Here is a 14712-nt window from a genome sequence, read left to right as displayed (position 1 = left end):
ATAAATTACATGAGAATTCAACATTTTATTATAAAATAGGCTTTGTGTTAGATGATTTTGCCCAATTGTAAGCTAATTTAAGGATTCTGAGCATGTTTACGGCCGACTAGGCTAAGCTATGATGTTCAGTAGGTTAGGTATATTAAATGCATTTTCAATTTACAACTTTTCAGTTCACAATGGATTTATTGGACGTAACCCTATTGTAAGTGGAGGAAGATCAGTATATATTTACTAGTTCATTAATTTAGCTGTAACATCTTCTATTAATTACAGTTTTTTCAACAAAATATTGTAGACACCTTTGCAACAATTTTGTTTTCTGAACCTATGTTTTTCTCAGTCCACAAAATAGCATTAGTGTAACTATTTACAGCTATTCTTCAAACATGTTTCAAGTCGTCTATTGTAGGAATCAATGTTGACATTTTCAATTGTTGTTGGTAAGAAAAATTTCATTTTATATCCAAATCTATAAATTCTACTTCTGAAAGTCACTAGAAAAACTAATGGTGGAAATGTAAATTTATACAACCACTATGGAGAACAGTATGGAGGTTCCTTAAAAAACTAAAAATAAAACTACCGTATGACCCAGCAATCCCACTACTGGGCATATACCCTGAGAAAACCATAATTCAAAAAGAGTCATGTACCACAGTGTTCATTGCAGCACTATTTACAGTAGCCAGGACATGGAAGCAACCTAAGTGTTCATTGACAGATGAATGGATAAAGAAGATGTGGCACATATATACAATGGAATATTACTCAGCCATAAAAAGAAATGAAATTGACTTATTTGTAGTGAGGTGCATGGACCTAGAGACAGTCATACAGAGTGAAGTAAGTCAGAAAGAGAAAAACAAATACTGTATGCTAACACATATATATGGAATCTTAAAAAAAAAAAAAAGGTCATGAAGAACCTAGGGGCAGGACAGGAATAAAGATGCAGACGTAGAGAATGGACCTGAGAACACGGGGAGGGGGAAGAGTAAGATGGGTTGAAGTGAGAGAGTGGCATGGACATATATACACTACCAAATGTAAAATAGTTAGCTAGTGGGAAACAGCCACATAGCACAGGGAGATGAGCTCACTGCTTTGTGTCCACCTAGAGGGGTGGGTTAGGGAGGATTGGAGGGAGGCTCAAGAGGGAGAGGATATGGGGATATATGTATATGTATAGCTGATTCACTTTGTCGTACAACAGAAACTAGCACAACATTGTGAAGCAATTATACTCCAATAAAGATGTATTAAAAAATAAATGTACTGTTTTCCACAAATCTTGTTTCTGAATATAGCTTTTATATAAGCAGACTTTGGAGCTCTCTATTTTACAATGATTATTATGAGTGTGATAAAGTTTTTTGATCTAGGAAGTGTTTAGGCATTCTGAATGTCCAGTTTCTTTCTAGTCAAGGAAATAAATCAAAAGGTTATAACACAAAAAATTGTTCTAGACTTATAGTAATGTGAAAAAAATTAAACACTTGTGGATTCTTTCTGCGTGAACTCTGCTGTTCATGGTTCAGTCTATTTTTTAAACACCTCCTTTCACAGAGGATGCATCCTCTAAATGTATTTGCTTTATGATTGCCCATTGAAAATCCAGTAAAGTTTAAGGATGATATAGTTTTCTTTACTCTCTTTACTTTGTTTTGACTATCTCTTTCCTTGCAGTGTCTCTCTTCATACTTTTCATGTAGCATTCCCAAACTCTAATGAACTTACTTGCTTGTGTATGTTGCTCACTATTAGAAAACATATCAAAGAGATCTGTGCATCTTATTTATTACTTTGTTCCAATTATCTTGCATATTACCTGATACAGTATAGTCAGCTAAGAAATGTTAAAATAAGGACTTCACTACAGAAATATTTGGTGAAAAGCTGACTTCGGGCACTGATATATCCAGATGTGCACAGTTTGGTCCTCTGTAAACATCTCTGGCATTTGCTTTCTCCTGCGTTAGTAGCTTTACCCGGAAGCAGGTCCCACTCTTTGTTTCAGCAGAACCACCACCAGCAGCTTCAGGCCCGATTCCTACTAACTCAGCATCTTCAGCAGGAGGACAGATTTCATCTCCCAGAACTTTCCACTAAAGCCTTGGCATGTCCCTTGAAGAGCCTTGTTTTAGTTACATGCCCATATCTGTAGTAAATTAGGTGGAGTTAGTAGAAAGGGAAATATACAGCCTGGCCAAGGCATCAGTGTGCCTCTAGCACTGCATGGTAGGGTAGGGGCAAGGGCAGCCCCACCTCAAGTGCCAAATTGGAAAGAGCGGAGGGTTTAATTTCCCAAAGGGAAAAGGTGATACTTCACCGACCAAAACAACAGATGATCGCTACAAGATCTTAAGGCATTAGAAAATAGCCTGTAATAATCAGCATGAAAAACTCATATTTCTCTATAGTCCAACTATAATTAACTTAGATAATACTAACATTAACTTAATAAGTTCTATCATGTTAAGTGACAACCATTTGCCATTTGTTTTTATTCTTTAAAAATGTGTAGTGTCCCTCAAAATATCTGTTGCTGTGTATATTTCATTGAATCATTTTTTTTATTTTCATTTTAACAAGTGAGTTATAAAAAGGTGTTTATACTTTGGACATGTGGTACAGAGTTAAAGATATATTTGTGGTAATATAGTAAAAATATATGCACAAGAGTTCCGTTAAGAAAAATGAAATGTAGCAAAGGAATTTTTCCTTCTCTTTGATATAAATGTATACACATCTATACATAGAAAGAGAAAAGGAGGAGACATTGAGAGAGTAAAAGATACACGTGCACATGGACATGCACACACACACACAAAATATACCCATGAAAATGTCTTGCTTTATTTCTGACTGGGTACATAAAAATTCAAAATAAGAAAAGTATCATAGAATTCCTGGGCTAAAATATATGTAAGAATAAATATTACAATCACAAGTTATTCTAAAACAGGCAAAATTGTTACAAGTCAATTGTAAAAACGCATGGGACAAAAGAAATACATATGGAGGGATTTTAATTTAAGAAAAAGTGACATTCTTTGCAGCTAAGAAGCTATTTTAAAGAAGTATCGAACTAAAATAAGAAACTAGAAAATAATAAAGGTAACAGTTGATTTATTTAAAACCATGAAAATAGTAGAACTGACTTTTTCAAAACCTGAATTGATTTTCTCTTTAGGCCGTATAGACTACTTTAGAATTCACACAAGTAAGTTAATTTAACAAATGTTTTCAAATTATCTAAATCTCTACTCGCAATATTGACCACTAGTCTACCTCCATTGAAAACTTTTCTGACCTGACATCCACAAATGCCCTTTCCCCCAAAATGTTTAATTTAGAATGACTTTACATTTCTCCTTACTTAAAGACATATATTAACATTTATTTCTTTTTTTTATGATCCTTTTAATGTGTTGTCGGATATTGTTTGCTAGTATTTTGTTGAGGATTTTTACATCTATATTCATCAGTGATATTGGTGTGTAATTTTCTTTTATTGTAGTATCTTTGGTTTTGGTATCAGGGTGACAGTGGCCTTGTAGAATGAGTTGGGGAGTGTTCCTTCCTCTGCAGTTTTTTGGAAGAGTTTGAGAGGTTGGATGTTAGCTCTTCTCTAAAGGTTTGATAGAGTTCGCCTGTGAAGGCTTACGGTCCTGGACTTTTGTTTGTTGGAAGATTTTTAATCACAATTTCAATTTCATTACTTGTGATTGGTCTGTTCATATTTTCTGTTTCTTCCTGGTTCAGTCTTGGAAGGTTATACTTTTCTAAAACTTTGTCCATTTCTTCAAGGTTGTCCATTTTATTGGCAAAGAGTTGCTTGTAGTAGTCTCTTACGATGCTTTGTATTTCTTCTGTGTCCATTGTAACTTCTCCATTTTCATTTCTAATTTTGTTGATTTGAGTCCTCTCCCTCCTTTCTTGATGAGTCTGGCTAAAGGTTTATCAATTTTGTTTATCTTCTCAGAAAACTGAGTTTTAGCTTTATTGATCTTTGCTTTTGTTTTCTTTGTTTCTATTTCATTTATTCCTGCTCTGCTCTTTGTGATTTCTTTCCTTCTACTAACTTTGGGTTTTGTTTGTTCTTCTTTCTCTAGTTTCTTTAGGTGTAAGTTTAGATTGTTTGAGATTTTTCTTGTTTCTTGAGGTAGTATTGTATTGCTATAAACTTCCTTCTTAGAACTGGTTTTGTTGTATCCCACAGGTTTTGGATCATCATGTTTTCATTGTCATTTGTCTCTAGGTATTTTTTGATTTCCTCTTTGATTTCTTCAGTGATCTCTTGGTTATTTAGTAATGTATTGTTTAGCCTCCATGTGTTTGTGTTTTTTATGTGTTTTTCCCTGTAATTTATTTGTAATCTTATATATTGTGGTCAGAAAAGATGCTTGATATGATTTCAATTTTCTTAAATTTACTGAGGCTTGAGTTGTGATCCAAGATATGATCTATTCTGGAGAATGTTCCATGTGTACTTGAGAAGAAAGTGTAATCTGCTGTTTTTGGATGGAATGTCCTATAAATATCAATTAAATCTATCTGGTCTGTTGTGTCATTTAAAGCTTGTGTTTCTGTATTAATTTTCTGTCTGGATGATCTGTCCATTGGTGTAAGTGAGGTGTTAAAGTCCCCCACTATTATTGTGTTACTGTTGATTTCCTCTTTTATAGCTGTTAGCATTTGTCTTATGTTTTTAGGTGCTCCTATGTTGGGTGCATATATATTTATAACTGTTATATCTTCTTCTTGGATTGGTCCCTTAATCATTATGTAGTGTCCTTCTTTGTCTCTTGTAACATTCTTTATTTTAAAGTCTATTTCATCTGCTATGAGTATTGGTACTCCAGCATCCTTTTGATTTCTATTTGAATGGAATATCTTTTTGCATCCCCTTACTTTCAGTCTGTGTGTGTCCCTGGGTCTGACATTGGTCTCTTGTAGACAACATATATATGGGTCTTGTTTTTGTATCCATTCAGCCAGTCTGTGTCTTTTGGATGGAGCATTTAATCCATTTACCTTTAAAGTAATTATCCATATGTGTGTTCCTATTACCATTTTCTTAAGTGTTTTGAATTTGCTTTTGTAGGTCCTTTCCTTCTCTTGTGTTTCCCACTTAGAGAAGTTCCTTTAGCATTTATTGTAGAGCTGGTTTGGTGGTGCTGAATTCACTTAACTTTTGCTTGTCTGTAAAGCTTTTGATTTCTCTGTCAAATCTGAATGAGATCCTTGCTAGGTAGAGTAGTCTTGGTTTTAGGTTCTTCCCTTTCATCACTTTAAATATATTGTGCCACTCCCTTCTGGCTTGTAGAGATTCTGCTGAGAAATCAGCTGTTAACCTTATGGGAGTTCCCTTGCATGTTATTTGTCATTTTTCCCTTATCGCTTTTAATAATTTTTCTCTGTCTTTAATTTTTGTTTGATTACTATGTTTCTTGGTGTGTTTCTCCTTGGGTTTATCCTGCCTGGGACTCGGCACTTCCTGAATTTGAGTGGCTATTTCCTTTCCCATGTTAGGGAAGTTTTCGACTATAATCTCTTCAAATATTTTCTTGGGTCCTTTCTCTCTTCTCCTTCTGGGACGCCTATAATGCGAATGTAGTTGCATTTAATATTGTCCCAGAGGTCTTTTAATATTGTTCCATAGCAGTGAATTCCACCATTCTGTCCTCCAGGTCAGTTATACATTCTTCTTCCTCAGTTATTCTGCTACTGAATCCTTCTAGTGTATTTTTCATTTTAGTTATTGTACTGTTCATCTCTGTTTATTTGTTCTTCCATTCTTCTAGGTGTTTGTTCTTTAATTCTTCTAGGTGTTTGTTAAACATTTCTTGCATCCTTTGATCTTTGCCTCCATTTTCTTTCTGAGGTCCTGGATCATCTTCACTATCATTATTCTGAGTTCTTTTTCTGGAAGGTTGCCTATCTCCACTTCATTTAATTGTTTTTCTGGGTTTTATCTTGCTCCTTCATCTGGTACATAGCTGTCTGCCTTTTCATTTTATTTATCTTTCTGTGAATGTGGTTTTCATTCCACAGGCTGCAGGACTGTAGTTCTTCTTGGTTCTACTGTCTAACATTTATTTCTTTTAAAACTCACCATCTTGTGACTTTTTTCTATTAACAGATAACAAACCCCTCCTTCTACCACTACACCACCTGGATACGTGTCCACTGTAGCACTCATTACTTTATTTACAAAGATTGTTTCCATGTCTCTCTTCTCTTTGTTCTATAAATCCTTCAGAGCTCAAGTTGTTTTTCACTATTTTGTGCCTGTGTGTTGCCTAGAATATAGGAAGTGCTTTATTTGTGTTTGCTGAATAAATGATGAGAGAGAGAGAGTTTTGTGAAAGAGGAGGGAGTGGAAGGGAGGAGAGAAAGGTCTTGCACAGATGTACTTGCACATCAGTGTGTCTAACTATATAATTTAGCAGATGGGGAAAATGGTCTGTTTATTCAGGATAATACCCTTAAATCCAAGATGTACTTTTCTTCTTTGGTTATTTTAGGACTCTGTTGGAACCTTAATAAATCCTCAAAAACTCCTTAAGCCCCATCTAAATTGTGATTATTTTCCTTTCTAAGGAGTTTTTAAAAACAATGCCTTAATTGTGCAGTGTTCTGTTTGATTTGTATCTTCAATATTAACTGTTAATAAGCAATGAACCAAAGTCAGGAATTTTTACTGATTAACAATAAATGATTTTTACAAATGTTATCATAACTGGGCTTTGTTGAAGTTGCTACAGTGAATTTAAATGAGGAACAAAGGATGTTTTAATTGATCAGTGTCTCCTTTCCTGCTAAGCCAATCAATCATTTGTCTCTTGAAACCACAAAACATTCCAATAAATATTCAAGGAAGACCCGGTAGTAGGTTATTTCATAAACAGGAAGACATAGACAAGGCTTGATGTGTTCTACCCAACTTTGGCAGGAAGTTTAAAGTACAGCTTGAAAGGTATAGAAAGACCTTGCCCAAGGCTACAGATACAAATGATTGGCTTTGTGGAGAAATTCTTTTTAATCAGTAGATAATACAACAAGATGGTAAAATTCTTGATTGTTCAGCAGTTTGACAAAGCATTCCTGTAGGTTATTCTATTTGCAAATCGTAAAAATGTCTTTCTAACTTCCTCCTGGCACTTGCCTCATTTATTTAACCCCTGTAATACTATGGGAAGTGCATCCTTCACTAAAATAGATTAAATTACAAATCTCTGAAGTGTTTTTTTTCCCCAATTGAGGATACTAATAAATAAGAAGACAGCAGAATTCTAATTTCAGTTATTATCAGTATGTCCTATTTTTAAATGTTGGGTTCCAAGGCATCAACTTCCCTTACAATTTTTTTGTGAAAATATTTGTGTAGAGTATAGACAGAAAAAAGGTTTTACAATAAAAACACAAACAGGGATATTGCATCTCTGAAAGATGCTCTTATGAATTGGTTTTAATATTGTCCTGTCAAGCTTCAGTGTGGTAGCTTCATTTAGCCAGGAAAGTATTTCTAAAATATACAGGAATTTTGTGATATAAGCACATATGATTTGTATATTTTGCACAAGATTAAGAAAAATAAAGGGTGAAACTAATGCCAATTTTAATAATCAAATATTTTGTCAAACCAATCTTTATCAGATGTTTCTTTTAGCAGATTTTATAGAGGAATCACTACATTTTTCAGTCAACTATGAAATTGAATCATGATCTTTCAGTCATGTTACTGGATTTTTAGATAGCCTTCTCAATTTCACAAATAGTAAAACATAGGTGACATATTAATATCTGATATGATTTTCTGGGAATGCTGATTTAACTTGGTATAGAAAGTGGAAACAAAATTATTTTCTGTGTAGCCCTTGTACTTCAGTTTCAACACACCCTTAATTTTATTAGCCCTGGGATTAAGAAAAATGAAATAAAACAAAGAAGTATAATCCCAGCAAATGTAACTCACAGAAGTATTTAAGTGAGAAAACATAGGAGCAAGAAGGAAAATTAAGTGAAATAAACTTTTTGCCCAAAAGAGGAAACAGTTGATGACAGAAATATGTTTAAAAAAATATACACAAAAGGGGGTACAAAATTAAAATGAGGAAGTATATCAAAAACTCATTTTAATATGATATGATTAAGCAGTAGAAACTATCCTTAGCTAATATCTTAGTTGCGGCTATCTTTTTTATTCAAATCCACTTGTCCGTTTTCTCAGTTTTGTATCCATTAAATCAGAATAGAAATTATGGAATTCAGGTATTTGAAATGTGTCTATATTAATCAGCATTTTTTTGTATTTTGCATTTCAAATATATGTACACATAAAATGTTCTAATTAGCAGAAAAAACAACTTTGGCCAAAATTTTATATTTGTGCAATGAAAGCATCCTTTGACACAAGTTGGCTAAGATGTCTCCAGCCTGTGCACATAACCATGCTCCCCATCTGGTTTTTTTTTTTTTTTTTTTTTTTTTTTTTTTGGAATAGGCTGTGTCCAGTTCTTTGAAGTTGAAAGGTAAGCAGTAGCTCGTTGTTTTATGTTCAGAACACCAAGCAACTATCAACCCACCTACACTTAAATCTTTTAGAACTCGGTGGGCTCTCTGGAGTACTAGTGGATACTAGAGGTTTCAACATGACTGTGGGGGTCAGGAGTGCTCAGAGAAGTCTTGCCTTACAAAATACTCTTTTCAATCAAAATCTAAAGAGTTAGTGGCACTAATCAGGGAGCAGGATTATCTTTAGAGGAGGGAATGGGATGTTTCAAGGCTCTAGGGAGGAGCAAATCTGGGGCATTTAGAGGGTGAATAACAGCCCAGAGGGGCTGGGAGGGCTGGGTTGTAGAAATCCCAGAGAGCAGCCAGGGGTTAGGCTGGAGTGGTAAGCAAACAACCAATAGTGCAGGTCTTTGTAGACCTTCATCTTTTAAGCTACGGTAATTTACTAGAGAGATTTAAAGAGGACAGCAACAAGATAACAGATGGCATATTTTAGGATACCGACTGCAGTGTAGAAAATACATTGAGGTTGGGATAAAAAAATGGAATAAGAGAGCCCAGATAGAAATCTATTATATGTGCTTAGATGAGAGATTGTGATACCTTAGAATAAGGCAGTAGCAGAAGACCGATTTGAGAAATGCTAAAGGGATAATACTGCAAGAACACTTTGGTCCTCTACAGCTCTACAGCTACAGTATCTGTGGATTGAGGTGTACTTGATAGTTCTAATCGCTTCATACCTTAAAGACTTATTTTTATGTGCTCATATTAAAACTTAATAAAATAGAGACTTCCTCTTTAAGAATCAACGCACATTCCTTAGTCTTTGGTTATGCAGGGAATCCCTACTTGTTCTGAACACTAAGACATTGCTTCTAGTTTTCACATCTGAGTTTATGTTGAACCTTTTTTTCCCCCTTGCTTCAATTAGAAGGTTTAAACTGAGACTCAGTGCCTTCATTTGCCCCTCCTTTATGATACGGATGTCTGAACACCAAATGAGCAAAGTATGTTTATGTTTTCTGCCTGGTGTGTGCCTGTAATAATTACCAAGCAAATGAAACCAAGTGCTTTAATTGTTCATAAAGTGGTTTCAGAGCTAGACTTAATTCACTTGTGTTAAAGCAATAACTAGTAAAGAAATTGTCTCACTACTGAGGAAGAATGTTGATAAAGTTATTGAAAGACCCTAGCATTCTTCAAGATTGTAATGCACAGAATAGATATTACCAGATGTTTTAGTTTCTCCAGACAGGCAACTTTGTTGCCAGGAAAGGAGTGCATTTTGAGAAAGAAGTAGCTACACACCATAAGGAATCTATATAATTTCTAACTATTATTACATTCTAACTTCACTGCAAATCTATGAAGAGGTTTTGATATTTTACTCACATTTGAAACCTAAGAAAACTGAGTCACAGGAAATTTAAATAATATTTTTGATGGCCTGGAGTTAATTTGGACAGTAAAAGGGGAAGAACTTTCCAGAAAGCTAGTTGGCATAATGTAATAAAGCCATTAAATTTTCATAAAGAGATCTCTAAACCTACCTCAAGAATTCATATCAATGCTATAGAATGATCTTAGAGACATAATTTCCTTATGTTAATTTTCTTTATCAAAATGGCATGCTCTTCTACTTTAAGACCTGCTTCAGTACCACTTCTCTATACTTCTTATTTGCTGACATATAAAAATTATGTAATTCTCTTAAGATTTATGTATATATTGAGTGAACCATTTATGTTCATTGTAGAATAATCAAGAAGTTCATGTAGCAAAAAAGACAAAATGCACCCATAATGTCAGTACTCCAAAATAACCTTATGGAGTATATTTATGTAGTATTTTTACACATATACATATAAATGTTCAGTGTTTTTTGTTTTAGAAATGGGATTATGTAATAGATACCAGTTTATAGCATAGTTTTTCCTCCAATATACAAAGAAATACAAATATTTAATATGTACATTTTGATAAGTTTGGACATATGCAATAACCAGTGATACCATCACCAGGATCAAGAGAACAGACATAGCCAACGCTTCTCAAAGTTTCCTCTGTATCTTTTTGGGTTTTTTTAATCTTGTTTTGTTTTCTGTTTTTTTTACTATGGTGACTTTTAAAAGAGTAAAATACAGGTATGTTTTCAGTGTGATAAAATTTTTTTTCGTTAATAAATTTGAAATCTGAGTCACCTATATTTTCATACTTACTAGGAAGTTTTATTCCACCTTGAAAATCAGAATGAGACATAAGGGCAGTCTTTTGAACTGTGTTATAATCTTATTTTCTTTTAAAAAATTCTCTAAAGATGTTTTCTTGCAATTAACTTATTCAAGTTTGCTAATGAAGTTAAACATCGTTTTTATATTTATTAATTATTTGCATTTTACCAGGTTCTGTTTGGCTCCTGCTGTTACTTCTAGAAGACTTAGGATGGGTGGAGGGAGAAGAGAGATGGAAAATAAAATAAGATTTTGAAATGTGATAAGAGGAATAGAGTGGGGAGAACAGGAGCAGGGGCAGCAACTCTAATTCTCAGACCTTCCTTGGCTGACTTCCTTCCCCTCGGCTAGATTCCATCACTACCCTCTATTTTAGAGCTTCACTCCTTTTAACTCTAAGTTAGTTTATTTTGACCAGGATCTCATTCCCTAGTAATCCTTCCTAGAGACTCCAGTGGACAAAGGGTCATTCCGGACCACGGAGCTTTCTTATTTGGTCTGGAATGTTGCTGAAATGATAACCATATCTCACTTTTAAGTAAAATATCACTGTGAATACTATATTTAATCATTGTTGGTAGCAACTCCTGGAAAATAGAGCATTGTACTTTACTTATATACTGCAATTACAAGCATACCTCATTTTATTGTGCTTCTCTTCATTGTGCTTCACAGATACTGTGTTTTTTGCAAGTTGAAAGTTTGTGGCAAACCTGTATCGAGCAAATCTATTGGTGCCATTTCCCAACAGCATTATTTTTAAATTAAGGTATGTGCATTGATTTTTTTAGATATAATACTATTGAAGAGACTACAGTATAGTGTAACTATAACTTTTATAAGCCCTGGGAAACCAAAAAATTTGTATTACTTGCTTTATTATGATATTCACTTTCCTGTGGTGGTCTGAAACTGAACCCACAATATCTTTTAGGTATGCCTGTACTACTTCATTACTTGTAAAATATTTTAATTGTTGGTGATAGACATTCAAAAACTACATTTCATCCACAAATGTTAAATATTCAGAATTGTCTATGAGTGAGACAATATTTCTGGGCTTCTAAGAATATTCAGATCCCTAGAAAGTGATACACAAGAGGATTAATTCTCTAGGTTCTCCCATAGTGCCTATAAAATACAAGTCTACTTTGGAGAGACATGCTCACCAACTTTCTAAGTATGAACTTGGTTTTCCTAAGAGGGGTGTACTGACTCTGGGACATGTGCATCTCAGTATAAATTAATGACGTTATATCCTTCCACTTTGTAAAGAAGACATTATTTGCGTTTCAGCAGCTAAAGACTACCCTCTAAATGCAAGGCAAAAATCCTATTAATCTAGTGTGCAATTTGTACATAGTAGTTACACAAATTATTTTGAATGGTTAAGACTGGTTTCCTAAATCAAATTATCTGTGGACTCTCTCCCCATACCCACATTCATTACTATAAATAAATTAAATTTTGTTGTTACAAATCTTAATTGGGGGTTAGAAGGAAATATTGATACATTGTTTCCTCTCTGATTATACCTGATGGTTTCTATTTGAAATACAGTTGACCCTTGAACAACAAAGGTATTAGGGCTGCTGACCCTCAGCACAGTTGAAATCCAAGTTTAAGTTTATAGTCAGCCCTGGCTCTCTGATTCCTCTGTATCTTTGGTTGAACATCTAAAGATCATGTAGTAGTGTGGCATTTACTGTTTAAAAAAAACAACAAAACGTATAAGTGGACCTGTGTATTTCAAACCTGTGTTGTTCAAGGGTCAACTCTATAACATGTTATCTGAAAATTTGTGAGAGGGGAATTCCAATCATAAAACATGCCACTTTTATAATCTAAAGATTTTACCAGAAAAAAAGAAATTTCAATTGATATTTGAATTTTCTGCTGACTTCTTTTCTTAGATGTTTATATTTTACACTTGAAGAATAATCTTCAAAATATTTGATTGTTAGAATACAACAATTCAAAGGCATTAGATTAAAATGCCTGTTGGTGGGGTTTCCCTGGTGCGCGGTGGTTGAGAGTCCACCTGCCGATGCAGGGGACACGGGTTCATGCCCCGGTCTGGGAAGATCCCACATGCCACGGAGCGGCTAGGCCCGTGAGCCATGGCCACTGAGCCTACGTGTCCGGAGCCTGTGCTCCGCAACGGGAGAGGCCACAACAGTGAGAGGCCCGCGTACCGCAAAAAAAAAAAAAAAATGCCTGTTGGTGGAAGCCATACTTTCAGTCTGTTCTTAACACACCAACATTTCGGTAGCTATCTTCTGGCTACTCATTATTAGACTGAAAAGCTACAGTTATTTCATTTACTTTTGTGTAATATAGTCTCTCAACCTTCCATTTCCAGTGCCTCTTTGCATATGATATATTTTTTTTTAACATCTTTATTGGAGTACAGTTCCTTTACAATGGTGTGTTAGTTTCTGCTTTATAACAAAGTGAATCAGCTATACATATTCATATATCCCCATATATCCTCCCTCTTGCATCTCCCTCACTCCCACACTCCTTATCCCACCCCTGCTAGGTGGTCACAAAGCACCGAGCTGATCTCCCTGTACTATGTGGCTGTTTCCCACTAGCTATCTGTTTTACATTTGATAGTGTATATAGCTCCATTCTGCTCTCTCACTTCATCCCAGCTTATGCTTCCCCCTCCCTGTGTCCTCAAGTCCATTCTCTACATCTACATCTTTATTCCTGTCCTGCCACTAGGTTCTTCAGAAACTTTTTTTTTTTTTTAGATTCCATATATATGTGTTAGCATGCAGTATTTCTTTTTCTCTTTCTGACTTACTTCACCCTGTATGACTGTCTCTAGGTCCATCCATCTCACTACAAATAACACAATTTCAATTCTTTCTATGGCTGAGTAGTATTTCATTGTATATATGTGCCAGATACTCTTCATATGTTAATCTGTCGATGGACACTTAGGTTGCTTTCATGTCCTGGCTATTGTAAATAGTGCTGCACTGAACATTGTGGTACATGACTCTTTTTGAATTATGGTTTTCTCAGGGTATATGTCCAGTAGTGGGATTGCTGGGTCATATGGTAGTTTTATTTTTAGTTTTTTAAGGAACCTCCATACTGTTCTCCATAGTGACTTTATCAATTTACATTCCTACCAACAGTGCAAGAGGGTTCCCTTTTCTCCACACCCTCTCCAGCATTTATTGTTTGTAGATTTTTTGATGATGGCCATTCTGACTGTTGTGAGGTGTTACCTCATTGTACTTTTGATTCGCCTTTTTCTAATGATTAGTTATGTTGAACATCTTTTCATATGTTTGTTGGCAATCTGTATATCTTCTTTGGAGAAATGTCTATGTAGCTCTTCTGCCCATTTTTGGATTGTGTTGTTTGTTTTTTGATATTGAGCTGCATAAGCTGCTGGTAAATTTTGGAGATTAATCCTTTGTCAGTTGCTTCATTTGCAAATATTTTCTCCATTCTGCGGGTTGTCTTTTCATCTCCTTTATGGTTTCCTTTGCTGTGCAAAAGTTTTTGTTTCATTAGGTCCCATTTGTTTACTTTTGTTTTTATTTCCATTTCTCTAGGAGGGGGGTCAAAAAGCAACTTGCTCTGATTTATGTCATACAGTGTTCTGCCTATGTTTTCCCCTAAGAGTTGTATAGTGTCTGCCCTTACATTTATGTCTTTAATCCATTATGAGTTTATTTTTGTGTATGGTGTTAGGGAGTGTTCTAATTTCATTCATTTACATCTAGCTGTCCAATTTTCCCAGCACCACTTATTGAAGAGGCTGTCGTTCTCCATTGTATATTTTTGCCTCCTTTATAAAAGATAAGGTGACCATACGTGTGTGGGTTTATCTCAGGGCTTTTTATCCTGTCCATTGACCTATATTTCTATTTTTGTGCCAGTACCATACTGTCTTGATTACTGTAGCTTTGTAGTATAGTCTGAAGTCTGG

General features: G+C 34.8%; 1 long non-coding RNA gene across 1 annotated transcript in view; it reads left to right on the top strand.

The window, feature by feature from the left end:
* LOC137216091 (uncharacterized) overlaps positions 1 to 11518 on the top strand; it is a 207966-nt gene extending 196448 nt beyond the window's left edge. The window contains exon 8 of the long non-coding RNA XR_010939589.1: positions 11433 to 11518. This is a non-coding gene — a long non-coding RNA (uncharacterized lncRNA). The remainder of the gene's footprint in view (positions 1 to 11432) is intronic.
* Positions 11519 to 14712: the final 3194 nt, after the last annotated feature.

Source organism: Pseudorca crassidens, chromosome 21 (assembly GCF_039906515.1).
Source record: "Pseudorca crassidens isolate mPseCra1 chromosome 21, mPseCra1.hap1, whole genome shotgun sequence".
NCBI lineage: Eukaryota > Metazoa > Chordata > Mammalia > Artiodactyla > Delphinidae > Pseudorca > Pseudorca crassidens.
Note: the sequence above shows the minus strand (reverse complement) of the source record. Positions and strands in the feature narration are given on the sequence as shown.